Genomic DNA, 20638 nt, shown 5'->3' on the forward strand with positions numbered 1-20638 from the left:
CAACTCAAAGCATAATTTCAACCATCACTTTAGGAGTTCAAGGTAGCTGCTCACACTGATAACCAAACCATTTCTAGCCTTGAGTTAAGGTAATCTGTTCACACTGATGGAAGAGTAAAGAAGGAAATTCATATTCAGAAGTATGGTTTCTCCATATTTTTCCCTGAAGGCATGTTATTTTCTTTTTGTCATTTGGTACCAACTGTTGAACTACATCACTTTGAGATAGATGGAAACATTATTTTTTAACATGGTTGGCTTCGAGTCTCGATATATTAAATGAGAAGGGAACATGGAAAATAGTGGTCCCTTCCAAAGACCATCAAATCATTCTTTTAAGAGACTTTGTAGCTAAACCTTTCACTTTTTTTTTTCCTTTCTTTGTAAGAAACTGTCCACACACAGCTCCTTTAATCTAATGAAAGGTGATTCATCAGGGAAAAGTTCTAGGGTACTGGTGAGATACCATCTTTAAAGGATATGTTAGGACTTGCCCTCTGAGAGAAAGAACCAGAAGGAAGTTAACTGCTGAGCCGTATGTCTAAGCCGGAAGACTTATTTTCAGCTCAGAGAGTTGTGTTGGTTCAACGAAAGTATTATTCACAGGGAATGAGACTGGAAGATCCAAAAATAGTTGACTTAAGTCATTGCCTTTTTAAGTCTGAAGTCACAGATACATAATTGTATTAATTAGTGTATGGGGAAACCTTTTCTTCTTAACATTTAAAAAATTGTAGTCCTTATAGTTGTTTATAAGATTTCTAGACTCCTCCAAAGGGGAAATCTGAAAAAAAAATTACATTATAAATTATTTGGAAGTTTCTCTTTGTAGAACTAAGCCACATGTCAAACATTTCATATGTCTTATAACTCAGGCACCTACTCAAAACTTTCTCCTCTTATGTTTGATTATAAAAGAGTCCTTGAATAAGAAAATGAAGACATTTGCTGGTTTTCCCTGGGACTTTAATCAGTTGATATCTGACAGGTGCTTTTATTTTCTTGGCCTTGAAATCTTTCTGGATGAGATGTGGGAGAAATATTTGTGAATGCCCTCTTGGTTAGCAAATAAATCTTTACTCTTTTCATTTTCTTTTCTGTATTCTTAGCTCATCATCCTCCCTTCAACACACACTCACATGCATGCCTCCAAAGTTCTTATTCCTTTTCTTCCAGTCCAGAGCAGAAAAACGCTTTCAGAGTTGGCTGACTGACTTGCAGCCACTTATCCGACATTGCTGAAGACACAACCTGAATGTCCTCAGGTTCCATAGCCAATGAGTACAAGTGAGGCATATAGCATTAACACCTGGATTCTGCTGCTCAAAATATTTTACACTTGACTGCTGTTAGGCCCAGCAAGGCTCCCATAGGCATTTCTGGCAGTTTTCTGGGCTGTCTTGCATTTTACTGGATTGCATCAGTGCATCTGGATATGGCACCCTCTGGGGGGGGGGGTCTCTGGGTCAGGGGTCTCCAATCTCTGGGTCAAGGACCAGTACTAGGAACTGGGCTGCACAGCGGGAGGTGAGTGGCGGACCAGCGAGTGAAGCTTCATCTGTATCTACAGCCGCTCCCCATCACTTGCATTCCCGCCTGAGCTCTGCTTCCTGTCAGATTAATGGCAGCATTAGATTCTCATAGGAGCATGAACCCTAACCCTGAAGTCCAGGTGGAATATCCCGAGACTGCCACAAAATAGGCATAAAGTGCATGATAGATGTAATGAGCTTGAATTATCCCGAAACCCCTGCCCCATTCCATGGAAAAATTGTCTCTTGTGAAACCCAATTCTGGTGCCAAAAAGCCTGAGTACCATTGCTCTAGGAGGTTGACTTGGGCACTTCCTATGTTCAGCTGGACTGTCCTCCGCTGTTGCCTTTACCATTTCTCTCTGCCACGCATCAGTTCAGTTCAGTTCAGTCGCTCAGTCGTGTCCGACTCCTTGCGACCCCATGAATCGCAGCACACCAGGCCTCCCTGTCCATCACCAACTCCCGGAGTTCACTCAGACTCACGTCTATCGAGTCAGTGATGCCATTCAGCCATCTCATCCTCTGTTGTCCCCTTCTCCTCCTGCCCCTCAATCCCTCCCAGCATCAGAGTCTTTTCCAATGAGTCAACTCTTTGCGTGAGGTGGCCAAAGTACTGCCAGGCATAGCCCTACCCTAGTCCAGAGGCCATCTCTCAATTTTTTTCAGGCTTTCCCCTCCAATCCCCTCTTCTCAGAGCAGATCAAAAAGCCAGGTTAACAAGGTCGGGTGGAAAGCCAGATGCAGGTCACTGGAACCTTTTCTTCCTTTTTCAGTTCAGTTCAGTTCATTTCAGTCATTCAGTCATGTCCGACTCTTTGCGACCCCATGAATTGCAGCACGCCAGGCCTCCCTGTCCGTCACCAACTCCCGGAGTTCACTCAAACTCATGTCCATCGAGTCAGTGAAGCCATCCAGCCATCTCATCCTCTGTCGTCCCCTTCTCCTCCTGCCCCCAATCCCTCCCAGCATCAGAGTCTTTTCTAATGAGTCAACTCTTCGCATGAGGTGGCCAAAGTACTGGAGTTTCAGCTTTAGCATCTTCCGTTTTAGTCTAATGTAAAAGTCCGCAGGCAGAGTAAATTCACTCACAAGAGCAGAATCTCAGAGGTGTAGGCAGCGGGCTTTGATCCAGTAAGGTCTCAGCCTCCAATGGGCCAATGTGATTTTGAAACTAAACAAACTTTTCTTGAGCATCTATTTTGTGCTCTACTGTGTGCTAGATACTTATCTTTGCTATTTCACTTAATTCTCATAGTCCTCTGTATAATGCTTTTTTATTGTTATTTGCATTTTAGAGATGAGAAAATTGAGGCTCAGAGAGGATGAGGAATTCACTCACCCAAGATCATAGAGCTGATAAGGGTGGAGTTAGGGTCTGGTTACAGGGTACGTGCTTATATGCATGCGTGTAACACGCTAAGTTGCTTCAGTTGGGTTGGACTCTTTGCAACCTGATGGGCTGCAGCAGGCCAGGCTCCTCTGTCCATGGGATTCTCCAGGCAAGAATACTGGAGTGGGTTGCCATGTCCTCCTCCAGGACTGTCTTATACACATTGTCTTCACTCTGGATAAGAAGTTACTTTCATCACAGTAAAATACACCTTAGCTTCTAACAAGAAAAACTGCTTTAAAAAAATAGAAGGATGCAAACAACTTAATTTTTCTGTCACCCTAAAATCGATCAAGGTAAAGTCTATTTATTAAAAAGAAAAGATATAACTACTCTTGGCTAAAGCAGGTTAAGTGGGGTGTTTATACATCTTCATCATTATCACTACTATTTTCAACATTCACAAGAATAAATGACATAATTCATGTGAAAGTACTTAGAAAGCACCACATTATGCAAAGATTCCAATATGAGATTGAGTAAGAAATTACTTTTTTTGCATGGAATTTACATGAAATTTACCTTATCCTAGTCTTGTAAATCGGTGGGCTATTTGTACAGTATTGTGAGTCGTTACCTATTAGATGAATAAACATAAACTCAGACTTTGTGGCTGCTGATCTGACACTTATCACCGACATGAAATTGTTTTAAAAGATTCTGTCCCAGAAACTTAGTATTTTGCAGAAGATCTTTCCGTCTTGTTCCAGGAGCCCAAAGCCTTGAGTTGCTATTCTGTTGAACGAAATGTAATGCAAGAGAGTTAATCTTGCAATAGTTCCTGTAACTGCAACTCGGGAAAAGGAAGGGAGTGGAGCTTCAGAGACAGCCTCCGACCACAGAGAATGTGTGTGTGAGGGAGGGAGGCGGGGGGCCGTGCTGAAACTGAGGTCCGGGGAGGACAGTGGGGGGAGGACAGTGGCGGGGGGAGGACAGTGGGGGTGGGGGAGGACAGCGGAAGGCAGTCTCTGGCCAGACAGGCTGCTTTCCTGAGAAGGCCTTTTGTGTCGAGACCCAATATTGATAGTTTGGTTCCGTTAATAACTGGTAGTTTTTAGGACGTTGTTTTCGCCTTTCTGTGCAAAATATTCTATAACAGTTTTACTTTCTTTTTAACTTCCTTTGGAATGAGGAGGGATGAAGGGTATCATTACACATTAGAGCTTGCAAGGGGCTTTCCAAAGCTGTCTCCTTTCTAATTCTTAAACCAAGGTAAGAAACTAAGTTGTTATTCATACTCTCTTTGGCAGAAAGAAAATACCACTGAAAGAATAAGTGACTCAGAGCAGCTGCCGGGACCTGTGCATCTGTAGCTGAATCTCATCCCCCCCGCCCCCGCCATCTCCTGTAACCCAGAGCTCTTTCACAAATTTGGGAGTACTTCCTCTGCTCCATACACCCTGAGTTCAGGGGGTGCGGAAATGCCATATTGAATGCTATTAAAGAAAAGTGTTCCTATTTTTCAGATGGCATTTAGGAAAGATGGCTAACAAAAAGGAACACCAGAGAGCACTAGAAATGGCGCACCTTTCCACTCTCTCAATCTTCCTCCACTGGTGGCCCCACTATTCTCCTAATCTCCCAGTTCAGAAAGTCAACTTTGACTACATCCCGGCCTTACCTTGCCCTGTATCACGGGTCCCAGCTCGTGTCATGGAGAGAATGTGGCAGATATGAATGCCGTCATGGGCATTCAGTTCAATTATTACCAAAATGGCAAAGGCCATCTGTTACTGTTACTACTTCACACTCTATTTTGACTGTTTTTTAAAGTCAGAGCAGACGTAAACAGCATTAGAACAAATGTGCCTGGCTTGGACATTCCTTGACTAAGGAAGGGTAGGTAGATGACAGATACTCTATGGAAATTTGAATTGACAGCACAGCTGCAGACTTCCCTTCTCTGAAGAAAAACCTGTTTTGGTCACTCACTTTGACATATCTGGGCTTCCTGGTGGCGCAGTGGTAAAGAATCTGCCTGCCAAGGCAGGAGGTGTAGATGACCCGGGTTTGGGAAGTTCCCCTGGAGAAGGAAATGGCAACCCACTCCAGTATTCTTGCCTGGAAATTTCCATGGACAGAGGAGCCTGGTGAGCTATAGTTCATGGGGTGGCCAAGAGTTGGGTATGACTGAGCATGCGTGCGTGGTTTTGATGTATCTGCAAAGACGGTAGAAATAAAATTACTTCTGATGCTATAGTGTTCCCTCCCCTGGTTCTAGTTTAGAACCAACACAAAGAGAGAAATGTTGAATGTCCAACCAAGTAACAATTCAAATGAATCCCACAAGAACAGGAAACCAAGTGGAAATCAAAATATAAGCTGTACCCTAAAATTGCCATCAATAATCCCTGAAGTGAAAACAATGAAATTAGAATATTGTTTGGGTTTCCCTCCAACCTGATAACTGAACAAGAAATCAGCCTATTTTCATCATTTCCGGTTTAAGAGTTAATGAGGTGGAGAAAGTCCAACAGAAACTGGGCAGTGACGTTTGCTCCTTTGTCAATGACAAAATCATGGAGCAATTTCCTGGTCTGCAAAAACATCCCAATAAATCTCCCCTGTATACCATTAGGAAGAAGTTGTGTGGCTCTGGGTGGACTTCAGAAGGCTGCTAACCTTGGGCGGCTGGGCTGTTATCCCGCTCTTATTGCTCAATGGAAAATTCAGCAGAATTGCTAAGTAATAGGAGACTAGGTTCAGGGCCATAAATCTCCGAGGGATGCTTGCCGACATCCCCGGTGCTCTGCAGAGTGAATTTACCAAGGTCACTCTTGCTGAGCTTCCTTTGAGTTGGAGGTTACAGCTTACTGTCAGGCCCAGAGCCAGGCTCTTAATCATCGAGGAAACCAGAAGGTGAGGGGTGGAGAGTCCGTGAATGGTACCTTGATGCCTGGTCCCAGTGTCAAAGGGAGCCTGGGAAGAAGCCCCTACAGAATGACAGCCCCTAGGGAGCCTTCCCACCATAGCCAAGAGCCTGCCCTGCACCTGCGGCTTTAGCTCCGTTACTCAGTCGTCGGGGGACTTCCCCCCATTTATTGAATCAGGTATAAACTTCTGCCCCCTGTCTTCAAAGTCTACTCATTGTGCTTTAAACATCTGTACATCTCTCCTAATCATTCTTGGATTTAGTCACAGCAGTCTTCACTATCTTCATTTAGGTTTCTCCCTTCTAACGCTTAGTCACCCACTGATGAATGCCTGAGTTTCCTTCCTTTGAATTTGTTTTGGTGACAGAAATACCAAAGGGCAGGAGAGGTTGGCAGAGTGTAAAGGCGTATTTGGAGGCCCTTTGGAGGCAGCAGTGGGAGAGGGGAGGAGAGTCCAACCAAGGTAAGAAATCCAGCCAGCAGCAAGTGGGAGCTCAGTCTACCTGGGGAGGAAGGAAGGTGTCTTCGAACAGCAGCAGAGCTGCAATGGAAAGATGAGGGACTCTGGAGCTCCGGAGCCCTACATTTAATGTTTACAAATATGTGTTATTTCATTTGCTCCTCACTGAAGTGTCGTCAGATGGACAAGGCAGGCGTTAAGCATTTTTGAGGTGATAAACTGAGATTCTAAGCGATTATAAGACCTTGACCATTAAGTCTGAACCTGTCTTACAGTCATCAATTATGTTTATTTTATGCCAGGGGTGAGTAATTTCTTTGGTAAAGGCCCAGGTTAAAAATATTTTAGGCTTTGCGGGCCACAGGGTCTCTGTCACAACAGCTCAACTCTGCCGTTGTAGCATAGAAGCCTCTGTGAACATCCATAGTCCGTACACAACATAATGTGCGCAGCTGTGTTCCTGCCAAGCCTTATACACAAAAACAGACAGGAGGTTAGATTTTGCCCGTGGGCTGTAGTTGGCAGATCCTTGTCCTCCGTCATAAAGTCGTGATTGACCACATGTCAAGGGTAAGGGTTCATAGACTACTAAACACTCAAGTCTGAATCCTCAAAATGCAGATAGTGAGTAACGGGGTATAAAGGGCTACGGCTTCACCTCACGTGATTCAACGAGGAAAGAACCCGGGAAGCCAGTCCGTGGGCAGGTTACTGGGTAGGGAGGTGACCGGAACTCAGGAGAGGCCCACAGCAGGCAGGGAAGGCGAGTGACGCCGATGAGCTGACTGTCTAGGGGCCTCTGTGGGGGGAGTGCCCTGGGAACCTCGTGGTTCTTTCCTCAGCTCTCTCCCGACTAGAGACCTGGGCCTGCCTCAGCTGAGCTGTACGCCTACGTTTTCTACTCTCAGTGCTTCTTCCAGAAGCTGTCACTCCCCTTTCTGATATGACACATATCCTGGAATTTGCTTCCTGGAGCCAAAATACAGGCTCTTCTCTGAGCTCAAGACCAGACGCCTTGATGGGGAGAGGAGCTGGGTGACTTAGTAACAAAAGGCCTTTGCCTTTTGTCTACCCACTTCTGGCTCTAGTTGGGTGACCTTATTGTTTGGTGACTTTAAAAGTGGATAGATCCACTTTTCTGCCCACCTGACTGGCTAGATCTGCTAATAAGGCTAGGAGGATACATAGGAGAAATCTCAGGCTAGAACTCACTCTTTGAATGTTGTACATTTCAGTTTATAAAATGGACTTATTATCAGGTGCCACGAGTCTCCAGTTCCTTCCATGGTCTTCGGGGTACGTTTCCAGTCACATCCCATTCTCACTGCTCCCTGCAGTTTCTGTCACCTCGCATGGCTTTCCTTTACTTCCATCGCCTCCTCTCCACTTGGCCAACCCCTGTCCCTCTTTAAGGTCCAACGCATGACAGATTTGCTGCCTCCTTCATGGCACTTTCTCCCCTTAGTCCTTTACTGCCTGTACCAGTCCTTTAACATTGTATTTAAAGCCGCTCAGGTTAATTAATTTTTCATGTGTATCTTGTTCTGCAATGAAAATTGAGCTATTTGGAGGCATTGGCTGGGTTTGGTCTGTATCAACCAGCACACTGCTCTGCATATAGTACAAACTCAGCAAACACCTGTCAGGTGAAATAAACCCACAGCTATGATCTTCTAACGTGGATGGTCTCTTCTCCCAGTTTCTCATGGCCTCTTGAGTGTCAGAACTCCTATTTAGCTAGCTCCTTTGAATTGTCATTGTTCCTTTCTCTCTCAGAACGTGACACTAGTTCTCCCAAGGGTAGGTTGGAAGGCATGGGTGACAGCACATGAGAAATGATCCCGTGGAAATGTCGACCCTCACCTTGTCCAGGTCTAGTCAGTGTCCTGTGAAATCCATGAGAGCAGAGGCTGTGGGTCACCACTGGACCATTTCTCACCATCGTATCTCCTCCAGCTAGCAAGTGCCTGGCACACAGCAGACGCTTAGTAATTATCGCTGGAATTAATAAGTATTGGTTAAAGGAAAGAATGAAGGAGCGAGTGTTATATTGATCTGGTTTTGGGTCACTTGCTTGCCTTACGGGAAAGGGAAGTGCTTAGTCATTCAGTCATGTCTGACTCTTTTTGCCACCCTATGGACTGTAGCCCTCCAGGCTCCTCTGTCGATGGGATTTCCCAGGCAAGACTACTGGAGTGGGTTGCCATTTCCTTCTCCAGGGGATCTTCCTGACCCAGGAATTGAACTCGTGTCTCCTGCATTGCAGGCAGGTTTTTTACCTGCTGAGCCATCGGGGAATCCGTGGGAATGGGACTGACTCAGTAAGTGGGAGAGCTTAGCTGTCTTTCCTTAGCAGAACAGCTCAGCCCTCGATATTTCGCTCTCACATGAGGCCCATCAGACCGCACGCAAGTAGAATGTTTGCTGGCAGATGCCAACCTACCAGATCCCTATGGACCAGATTAGCATTGTTCTTGCAGCTGGTAATGTACAGAGATCCAACAACTAAAGTAGCTTTCTGAGGCTACACCTCCTTATATAACCCACTAGAGCTTGCTTCGTACCTCACTGACATGCGTTCTTCTGTTTATCCACTAGAAGTTTGGAAATTCCTCCAGAGCGGGTGGGTCACACATACAGTAAATGCTCAGGGGTGATGATTTGCTGTTTGGCCATTAAGCAAAACTTGCTTTAATGGCCCAAATAATATATAAATATTATTAATGATAATACTAATTAATGGTAATTAATTAATCACCACTTAATTAATTGTAAAATATTTCATTTTCTTGAGTAACACTTTCATACAAGTACTTTCCTCCTTGGGGTCGTTATGTAACAATGTACTCAGAAAAAGGGTCAGCTGTATTGGTCTAATTGGCTCACGGATGCATACATGAGATTATCTGGTGGCTCAGACAGTAAAGAATCTGCCTGCCAAAGCAGAAGAAGCAAGAGAGGCGGGTTCGATACCTGGGTCAGGAAGACCCCTGGAGAAGGGAATGGCAACCCATTCCTGAATTCTTGCCTGGAGAATTCAATGGTCAGAGGGGCCTGGCAGGCTATAGTCTATTAAGTGGCAGAGTCAGACAGGACTGAGTGAATGACACTTTCACTTTCACTTACGCATGCTTACCACAAGGTGGCAGCATAGCAGCCCTTACTTGCTCATTAGGGTGATGGGTCTCTTAAACTGAGATAGAGTCCTCACACCTTAAGTTTCCAAAATCTAAAAGTATATCCATATGACTTAGCTTTCAGTTAGGTAGATTTTGTAATTAAACACATACTCACATAAGTCCAAGTACTTGCACAAATATTCTCACATACAACCTCTCCCATATTCTCACGTTCAAGTCTTTCCCATACAGAGAGGCTGGATATTCTGTATATTCCATCCAGCACTTAGTCAAGTACAAATCATGTGTATTAATAATTATGCAACCTCTTGCGTAAGTAGGAAAAATCAATTAAGATTTGTTAACAAAACGTCTAAAGCAGTATACCAAGACTAATCCTTTTCAGAGGTATTATTATTGTTATTACAAACAAGATGTCTCACGATTCTCGGTTGGAACAGGGACGGTTGCTATAGAAGGAAGGTCTGTATGAGGCTGGAGGAGAGGTGCATCGGGAAGCCGTCATCATCTTTTGGTTACAAATATCTACTGAGCACAAATTGTCCATTATTTCATTGTCTGAACAGCTGGTCGTTGCCATGTAAGAGCTTAGGATTCAATGTTATATAAATAACAGAGAAAAAAAAAAGCAGCAAGTAGGTGAAAAGGTAAGTACCATAACCATTATCTGAAGGCAAGGAGGGAAGCAAAGAAGAGAGAAGATAGTAGAAACAGCAGTATGGAATGGTCAAAAGATCATGGGAATAATAAGAAGGAGACCCAGTCTTGCCTTGGTTCTGCCCTTCCCCGTTCTTGGCCATGTCAGTTTCCCCACATGTAGAAGGAAGAATTGGGACTTGGGTCTGGGAAACTTTACAGGAATATGTTTTGTCAACAGTCGATGTTAGCGATACACTTCAAAAAGAATTTGTGTTGAAATAAGTTAGAGGATGCAAATTATTATTTTGCGTCTCATCCTCTCCCCGTGCCCTTCAGAGTCACATGTATGTTAGCATATTGAAGGTCTGGAGTGAGGAAACTGGCTTAGCTTTGTCTAACCTGTCATTTCAAAGTTATTATAATTTAACCGTTGAACACTTTTCTTCCTTCACTGCACTCAAGACAGAGCAGTTAACATCACATCTAATATTAATGATCTTTGATAAATAGTTTGGGCAGCAGTGACTTAGGAAGTCTTTTAAAACCTGTCCAGCTCTAGAATCTGAATCAGAAGCTCCAGAAGGGTGGAACCAAGTCTGACTTACTTACTCCTTAGCTCTACTGCTTGGCGTAAGTGACCAACAATATTTTCAAAATCAATGAAAGAATTGTGGCAATATAGGTTTTTCCCCTCTTTCTCCTAGAAAGCAAGGGCTATGCCCACCGCTCTTCTAAAGTTAGGTACATATCAAATTAGAGCAACTTCAGCTAGGGAAAGGAGGCAAAGACTTCGTTTAGCATAAAGACTCAGGGGGGAGTTATTCTGACTTTCTTGGTGATGTAAAAGTGTGATTGCTTGAAGATATCTGCCTCGAATGGGATTGGTTTTCCATTTCCTCTGTTGTCCTGTGTGTGTATGTATCAGTCACTCAGTCATATCCAGCTCTTTGTGACCCCACGGACTGTAGTCCACCCTTCTCCTCTGTCCTTGGAATTCTCCAGGCAAGAATACTGGAGGGGGTTGCTGTGCCCTTCTCCAGGGGATCTTCCTGACCCAGGGGTTGAACCTGGATCTCCTGCATTAGCAGGCAGATTCTTTACTGTAAGCGGTAGTCTTACCTGGAACCATATAGAAAAAAACCCATTCTGAAGATCACAGTGAAGAAAGGATTCCCAGGGTGGGGGAGAATTTTAAGAGACCAAGAGTCTCCTGTAGTGGAAGATAAAAGAAGAGAGATTCTGGAGAAGGGAGAGCTCTCTAAAGGATGATGACATAGTGACAGAGTGATTGCCCCCCGGCAAATTAAAGAAGTTTGAGCAGCTGGTAGAATGTGCTGAATGAGACAGACGTGTTAATGAAATTCTGTATGGGTTACGGTGGGTGTCCTGAGTCAGGAGTAAAGAACACACGTGTGGATTCTACTGGATTCTGGGTATGTGTGTGTTTAAAGTTAAACATTTCTCAGGGACTAGACCATTATGGTATTAAAGGCATAATAAGGGAAGGGACAAAGTGCTACAAAGCAAACTCTACTGATAGGAAAAGTACTATAGCGTGAGATTTCAGGCTGGACCCAACCAAAGACATCTGCTGCTTCCTGTGAACTCAGACACACCCTGGAAAGTGCCTGTTAAAATGCATTTTGTGGCCAGAGGAGAAATAATCCATTGATCCAGTAGTGATCATATTCACAGGATAGAGAACAGAGTCCTAGGAAGCAAAAGAGTCCTCAGTAAATTCTGTTGGGGAAAGAAAAACTGTAAGGAGGGAGCAGTGCTGCAGGGTAAGGAGTCAAGGTTCAAAGGTTGGGGGGAACTCCAAATATAAGATGTGGGAGACATCAAAATTATGTTTCATCTACTTTTACAGTTTTGTTCAGAGGAGACATAAAGATGCTGTCAGGTAGAAAACAAAAGGTCTTAGAAGGCAGCCCGGGCCTCCCCATTTCTGCTTTATATCAAATGTCCTGATCTTATTAAGTAACTTTCCTCTAATAATAAAGTATCAATGTTTGTAATGATTAAATATTTATACACATGTTTATGGATTTATGTTAATTATCCATACAAATAACAATTACTATTTTTAAAAGGTTTTTTTTTTTTTGGTGTGTACCATTTTAAAGTCTTTATTGAATTTATTATAGTATTGATTCTGTTTTATGTTTTGTTTTTTTGGCCATGAGGCATGTAGGATCTTAGCGCCCTGACCAGGGATGGAACCCGCATCTCTTGCACTGAAAGGTGAAGTTTTAACCACTAGACCACAAGGGAAGTCACTATAATTACTTTTTAAAGTTAATTAAATCAAATTCAAGGTTTGAGGTTATTCTTGAGGTTCTTCATTACTTCCTCACTTTTATTCCACCATGAAGGAGAAAAAGGAACAGGGTAGCAATTGGCACTCTGGAATTGCATTTAACTTGTGTTGTTGGTATTGCTTGTTATGTCTGACTCTTTGTGACCCCATGGACTGCAGCATGCCAGGCTTCCCTGTCCTTCACTACCTCTGGGAGTTTGCTCAAACTTATGTCCAGTGATTTGATGATACCATTCAACCATCTCATCCTCTGTCATCCCCTTCTCTTGCCTTCAATCTTTTCCAGCATTCAGGATCTTTTCCAGTGAGTTGGCTCTTTAAATCAGATGGCTGAAGTATTGGAGCTTCAGCTTCGCATCAGTTTTTCTAATGAATATTCAGGGTTGATTTCCTTTAGGATTGACTGGTTTGATCTCCTTGCAGTCTAAGGGGCTCTCAAGAGTCTTCTCCAGCACCACAATTCAAAAGCATCAATTCTTTGGTGCTCAGCCTACTTTATGATCCAACTCTCCCATCTGTACATGACCTACTATAACATGTAACAGCTTGTAGCTTGTACTATTTCCATCAAAAGCTAGTGGACTCTGTCTGGTAATGATCTAGAGTTAGTAAATAGAGTGATAGATAAATCTATAGCTTACTTCCCTCTGAGTTATTTTGAGTTTTGTTACCATGTAGGTGCTCTATGGAGATAAGTCATGTACGTGAATGTCACTTAGCACCCAGTGCCTGTAATACTGCAAGAAGGTTGACACTACAAATCAAGCTCATCTTTCTAGCTGTGAGGACAGAAGATTGAATGGGAAGAATCCCTGACTGCACAGCAGTTTCAAGAAAGATTTGCCAGGCTGGCAGGGTTGGGGTGGGGTTGAGAAACCCAAGGTGCGTATTAGAGGGGTCCTGACTCTCACAGGAACAGGCCTGCACTAGTTCCCTACTTCTTGGCCATCAACTGGGAGCAGCCTGCTGGAAGCATGGTCTAGGTTTGACCGTGGCAGTGGATCCAAGCGCCAATCAGTAAGCTATTCTCTCTGTAGCAGGAGAGCTGAGCCAAACACTTTCCTGTGTTCACACCACATACACTTCTGCATATAAGAATGTACAGGAATTCCCTGGTGGTCCAATGGTTAGGACTCAGCACTTTCAATGGCATGGTCACTGGTTCGATCCCTGGTTGGGGAACTAGGATTCTGCAAGCCGCAAAGAGCAGGCCAAAAAAAAAACAACCAAAAAAGCGCAGATATGTGTGTCCACTATGTTCAATTCCTGGGGTCCCCTGTTCCCATATCCCTTGCCAAGTTCTCACATTTGAGATGCTTTCAGTCACCATTTAGGGTTTTCCCACCAGAACTGGTCCTGGGCTGTGGATTCTCCGGGGAAAAAGCAAGGCCCTGATGTGCTGGTTCTGTTGGGATTTCTAGGACGCAAGTCCGGTTTCCCTGTGTGCAGAAAGGGGAGAAGGGTTGAGAGAGCACTCTGGAGTCGTGGATTAGGGGGAGGGATTTGGTAGACTCAGAGTCATGTTGGGAGAGAGTTGCGGTTGGAAGGGGCAGATGGAGCATTTGCCAGAATCAGGCCACCAACAGTCACAGAGGGTGGGCTTGTCCTTCCAGAGGGAATATGGGCAAACTGAGAGGGGGCTGTCAGTCCATCTATCTTGATCCCTGCCAGGCACCCTTACACAACCAGGGGCTCCCTTTGGTGACCACTCTGTCACCAAAGAACTCCCCAGCTGCCAGCTGATATCCAAGACTCCTTTATCTGCCATAAAGCCTTTTATTCCACAATTAGAAAAGTTTTAAAGCAATCCTCTAGTTTACTCTGCTAGTCAGTTGCCTCATAGCTAGGTGTGTCTGTCCCTCTTTAGACTAGAAGTTATTTGGGTGTAGAAACTGTGTCTTTTTCTCATTTAGTTTCCAGCACCTACAAAATGGCACAAAATTGATACCCAGTAAGTTTTCTGTTGAATTGAATGGCATCAAATAGACGCAGATACTTCTGGGAGAAGTACCATAGCAACCAAGATGGAATCACACCAGAGTGGATACATACCTGGTAGTGTAACACAGTGAATTCCAGTCTCAACTGTAGGACCTTCCACCTCTAAGACTGTCGATGGATGCTTTACCCTCTCTGAATGGTCATTTCCTTCTTATAACATGAAGCCAAAGCTCCTTTCCCTAATAGACTCAGTATTCCTATGCGTATTAAATGATAAAGAGCTTTGAAATGTAAAATTAATGGATAAAGTTACATTACTTTTTGTTTGTTTGTTTTGGGGAGTACTTGGGCTCAGTTGCATTCAACTCTTGTGACCCTACGGACTGTAGCCCATCAGGCTCCTCTGTCCATGGAATTCTCCAGGCAAGAGTACTGCAATGGGTTGCCATTTCCTACTCCAGGGATCTTCCAGACCCAGGGGTTGAACCCACGTCTGCTGGGTCTCCTGAATTGGCAGGCAGGCTCTTTACTGGCTGAGCCACCTGGGAAGCCTGGGCAGGGGGAGTACCTAAGACTTAGTTTAAAGGTAGCCAGTGCTTGGAGCCAGGAGAGCGCTTGGAGAGAGAGGTTTTAGGGATACTCAAGTCCTCCTGGGGACGGAGGTATTTTAGGCCTTGCAGCATTGTAATTGCCAGTTGCAGGAAATTCTAGATTTTAAAAAAATGTAACTTTGTTATACAAAGCATGAAGTAATCCATGGCCCACATCTTAATAGGCAGTTTCCCTGGTAGCTTTTATGCTTTTTATAAACAGGAATGAATGCTATTGACTCAATATACTTGCTTTAATAATAAACCCTATAAACAACATAGCCACCCTTTTATTGCTGGAGAATGGTGTTTGACCGAAGTAACCTACTGTCGTTTGGCTCTTTATAGTTTACGAAGTGTTTTAACATACATTACCATTTCTATTCATCACAATTACTCTGAAAAAGGAAAAGAATAGTTTTCATGACATTAGTACTTCGTAGGTGTTAAAGGAATTTGTTAAAAAAAATCGGATGGTGGTTAAAAGCTTGAGATCAGATAGACCTGGTTTAATCCAGGGTTTTACAACATGCTAACTGTATGACCTTGGAAAATAAACAACTTACCTCAGATAGCTTCCCATTCAGATTTCAGAGGGCAAAGGATCTTGATTTGGGGATGAGCGTCAAGGACTTTCCCAAGTAGCAGTGCTGACATTAGATTAGCTGACATTAGATGAGGCATGTGAAGTTCTTAGCACAGAGACTGTCACATACTAAGCATTCAATAAATATTCAATATTAGCTTACAAATAGCTTACAAAGTGTTTCACATACTTCACCCACTCCTCCCAGTAACCTCATAGAGCTTCTCTTTACAAATGAAGAAACTAACACTCAGGGAGCTTATCACTTGCCCCGGCCACATACCAGTCCAATGTCACAGCCAGATCTTACACCTAGCTCGGCTAGTTCTCTAGCTGTAACCACTGCGTGTCCCAGTCACAGAAGCTCGTCATCAGCTGTAGTTATTTTTAAGAAGGTAGACCATGGGGGAAGGGTATCAAGCAGTATGATGAGCCTGCTAAAGAGCGAGAAGATCCTTTGCAAAGGATGAGTAAAGTTAAATGGAGAAGACTCCAGTTTCTATCATCTCTTTTCTTCAGCTTCCATGAGCAGATCTATGATCTGAGAGTATTACTAAGACTTTTATAAATTCCTTCAACCCAGGTGAAGTCGTGAAGTCGCTCATTCGTGTCCGACTCTTTGCGACCCCATGGACTGTAGCCTACCAGGCTCCTCAGTCCATGGAATTTTCCAGGCAGGAGTACTGGAGTGGGTTGCCATTTCCTTCTCCAGGGGATCTTCCCAACGCAGGGATCGAACCCCGGTCTCCTGCACTGCAGGCAGAGGCTTTACCGTCTGAGCCACCAGGGAAACCCCGGTACTCAATCATTTGTGGCACATATGAGAATTTAGAGAAAATGAATCCTGTTGGTTAGTTGATATTTCGAGCAGCATTAATTACATTTCTCTTCTGTCATAGAAGTTGCATTATTATTACAAATTTGGAAAACGACATAGAACCTCTAAGACAGGTAACGATATAAGTGATGTTCTTTTCTGGACCCAAGCTCTATTATTGTCTCAATGCCTTTGAACATTCCTTTCCTTTTTCGACTGTGTGCAATTCTATCCTGGTTTGAAATCCAGCTTTATACTTTTGGGAGGTGTTTTTGTATAGCAGTGACTGGGAGATTATCTTTGTTGGGTTGGGTGGAGTTTTAAGGGTCACGTTAACATAATGATATGTGCAGATATCCAGGGCAAGTTAACTCAGGTGTGGGAGACTCACAGCGCATCGAGAACACAGGAAGGGGAGGCTGCCATGAAGAGAGGAGCTGTGGAAGGGGCTTCCCTGTGAGTGTGGCTCAAGGTCCCTGGGAAAGACAGGTCATGCTGTTCCCACGGGGGGTGACAACATGGTGAGGGGAAAAACCATGAACCCCGACTACTAAGTACGATTGGGAAGGTGAGGTGAACAGAAAGAATATGAGGACTAAGAAGTTGTAGAATTTGCTTTGACTCCTTAAAGAGAAAAAGATGTGCGATGAGCCTTTAAGTCAAGGAAATCCATAGCAGATAATCAGGTAAGACTTACTGTTAGAGAGGAAAAGAAGGCAGGTGTGGTCATTCACTGTCCCACACACCTCATCATTCACTCCTTCCTTCTCCTGCCCAGAAAGAATGTTAAAATACCTGCTGTAGACGCAACCTGTCCCCAGGTGGTTCTTTTTAGGAGGAAATGATGACATAGTCTCCATCCGTAGAGTAGGCATAACAAACCTGCTCAGGGATTGGAGAGCGTGTAGACAGCAATGTGTATGAATCCAGAAAAACCTGGTGTCATTTTTGCTGAGGAGCCATAAAGTCAAAAGAAGGATGACAGTCAGGTGAGGGCACACTTCAAATATGCTTACAGTTTGCCTAAGGTGTCTGTGTGTGGAACTTTCATAAATTTAATGCTCAGGAAAACACCTGGTCCACAACCCTGGGGAGGGAGTCTCACGTTAGTGCCCTCAGTGATGTCAGTTGATTGGGTTTTGCCCTTGCCTGGACTCAGTGGTGATTTGTGACCTACTAAATCCTATGTGTAGACAGTTCTGGCAAACCTAAATTCACTAAAGGAAGAATTCTCATTCCTATAAAGGCCTGCTAATGATGGCTTAATGGACACAGCACTAGCAGGAGGCCAGAAGTCTTTATGATGCTTGGACTATGGTACTAGGAGCTCAGAACTTTGAGGGCCGTGTGGAGCTCCCCGTATTTCACTTCAGCAAGAGGTGGTTACCTACGTTTTGTCTGTAAGGTCCTTTGTCAACATTAGGTTGTGGTGTGGAGAAGTCCATACGCTTGGAACCGTGTATTGTTCAACTCAACAGACACCTAATGGATTGAGTAGAGGCTGAACAGAAGAGCTTCCAGGTGTCTCTTCCTCTCCAAATGACTTTTTCTGTCCTTCAAACTGGATACTTGAGTTGACATCATGCCCAGGTTTAACTGTTAGCCATATATTTTCTAGATAAGTGACATTAGCTCCCCTTTTGGATTTCAAAGACAGAAAAGGATCTTGAATTCAGGATGAGGCCTTGAGGACCTTCTTAAGCAGTGTTGACAGGTCTCCAGATGAGTTAAGGTTATTCCTGATATTAGGGACCGAGCAGTCTAGCCTTACAAGTGTGTGCACACACTACCAAATCTTATGAGGCCTTTTGGTAACGATATGTTTTGTTATTTTTTAAGATGTCTTCTTGGGTGGCCAGAATATTAGCCATCAGCCTGGGCCTGTATAATTACAAACTCCAAGGCTTTCATATTAAAACAGAAATCAAAGTCAAAACAGGATCTATTTCCTATAGCCCCATTCCCTTCCTCAGTTTCCTGCTTATCTATTTCCTTCGCACTCACAGTCACTCGTGCTACTTGAATCATAAAGACCAATGAGATCTGAAGGCCAGTGAGATCTGTGCCCACCTATACTCTGTATTTTGGCGCAAGCGGTTCCAGGAGCTTATGTTAGATTTGGATCTCCTTACGATTAGGCCACTGTCTCTGGGTCTGCAAGGCTCTTTACAGGATTTGCGGGGGGAAAAAGGAATGAGGATGCTATGAAGATTATTCAGCTCCCTTCACCACTCACATGCAAGTCCCCACCTAATTACCAAATGATTTGCAAGTGAGCTATGAAGAGACCTGCCCTGTTAGAAGTTTGAAAGTATGTATAAGGATATTTTGCAAGAGCAGCAGAACAGAAACAAGTTCAAAAGGACAGAGGAAACACGCTCCAAATCTGTGGCAAACAAGATTTTGCTGAAATTTACAGGATTCCTTGGATATGTCTTTGATTCATGCACTGATTTCCCAACACTTTGAAACTATTTCAAGTTCCTTTTTAAAGAAACAAAAACTTTTTTTCTGGAATAAAAAGTAAATTATTCTACTTTTATAGACAAACTGAAAAATGGCTATTGCTTAAGTTTGTTTTCTTAAGTCGAGTGCTTCTTTTTTCTTTTAGTTGGGCGGGGGGGATGGTTAAAAGAAACTACATCTTTTTCTTTCTCTGCCACCTCCCACCCCCTTCTATTTTAACTAAAAATGGAAAACATACTTTGTGATTTAGCCAAAGGAAGTTAAGGACGAGTCTTTGGGGAGAGGAAGCAGTGCAACCGGTTATCATGTTAATCTTCCATCATAGAGGTTGGGCTAGGAGCCAGATTTGCTGCTTATAGCAAATGAACAGAATGGGAATGGTTAAAAAAAATCCCCCCAATTCTTAGATCTGTCCCTATAGGCCAGCTTAATATGTTTTCTAGCATCATCCTCCTTCACACATACTAAATACCTAAAGCAACTGAAGATGAAAGTCAGATTATTAGATACGATAATCCTCCTCCTTTTCTCTCCTTCAGTAACTGTCTCTGTGTTGGGAGAAACACACTGACTGAAACCGCTCACCCTGGCCAGGCATCATAGTAACCATTTGCGTGAGTTATTTTACGACAGGAGGTCCTAGTAAGGAACACAGAACTAACAAGCCACCACCAGCTGGAAGAGTTCAGGAAAGGTCAAAAGGAGATGCCGCGAGTCCTACCACCTCCCAGAATCCTTCTTGCTGGCATCCATCTCAGCTGAGCAATGTGTGTGCCACCAGGAAGGACCCTGAGTCAAATGATTGGCCAGAGAAAACTTGGAAACTAATCCCATCACCATAAAACCTGAGACTGCGAGCCACATGGCAAAGCAGTCCTCCTGGGGTCCCTTACCCTCCTCCTTTCTACCAGAGCAAGTTAAAGTCTCTCATTTGTGTCCGACTCTTTGAGATCCCATGGACTCTGCAGTCCGTGGAATTCTCCAGGCCAGAATACTGTGAGTAGCCCTTCCCTTTTCCAGGGGATCTTCCAAACCCAGGGATCAAACCCAGGTCTGCTGCATTGCAGGAGATTCTTTACGAGCTGAGCCTCAAAGGAAGCCCCTTCCCAGTCAAGTCTCTTGCTTTGTCAGCATGCGTCTCCTTGGACAATTAATTTCCGAGTGTTAGACAAGAGGTTGTTTTGGGGCCCTGGAAGGGGCTCCCCTTCTGGTATCATCTGTGTCGTTAACCATGGCCATGAGCCACCTCAAAATTGTACTTCTTTGTTAATGTTTCTGCACAGTTCTCTCCACTTGGTCTCTGCCTTGATTTTCCTGTTAATGGGAACAATAAAAGGCCCTGAAGGAAGTATTAAGAATACAATATAATGAAGATATTAGTGTGACATGGAAGTCAGGATGTGGATTAATTATGGGGGAAGGTGCTTCCCATTTTTCATTTGATTCTAGGCTTAGTTATTGGTTTTACTGTCTTTGAAATTCCTCTTTTCATCAGACTTTGGTGTATGTATTCCTTTTATTGTTCAGTAGCTCAGTCATGTCCGACTCTTTATGACCCCATGGACTGCATCACACCAGGCTTCACTGTCCTTCATTATCTCCTGGAGTTTGTGCAAACTCATCTCCATTAAGTCAGTGATGCCATCCAACCATCTCATCCTCTCTTGCCCGCTTCTCCTTCTGCCTTCAATCTTTTCCAGCATCAGTGTCTTTTCCAGTGAGTTGGCTGTTTGCATCAGGTGGCCAAAGTATTGGAGCTTCAGCGTTACTGTCAGTCTTTCTAATGAATATTCAGAGTTGATGTCCTTTTTGCTAAGTCGCTTCAGTCGTGCCCAACTCTGTGAGGCCCCAGAGACGGCAGCCCGCCAGGCTCCCCCGTCC

General features: G+C 43.9%; 1 long non-coding RNA gene across 1 annotated transcript in view; it reads left to right on the forward strand.

Annotated features, from left to right (window-relative positions):
• The first annotated feature begins 6164 nt into the window (after positions 1–6164).
• Positions 6165–20638, forward strand: part of LOC132658518 (uncharacterized) — a 56273-nt gene continuing 41799 nt past the window's right edge. The window contains exon 1 of the long non-coding RNA XR_009598277.1: positions 6165–6261. This is a non-coding gene — a long non-coding RNA (uncharacterized LOC132658518). The remainder of the gene's footprint in view (positions 6262–20638) is intronic.

The sequence above is a fragment of the Ovis aries genome, chromosome 23 (genome assembly GCF_016772045.2).
Source record: "Ovis aries strain OAR_USU_Benz2616 breed Rambouillet chromosome 23, ARS-UI_Ramb_v3.0, whole genome shotgun sequence".
Classification (NCBI taxonomy): domain Eukaryota; kingdom Metazoa; phylum Chordata; class Mammalia; order Artiodactyla; family Bovidae; genus Ovis; species Ovis aries.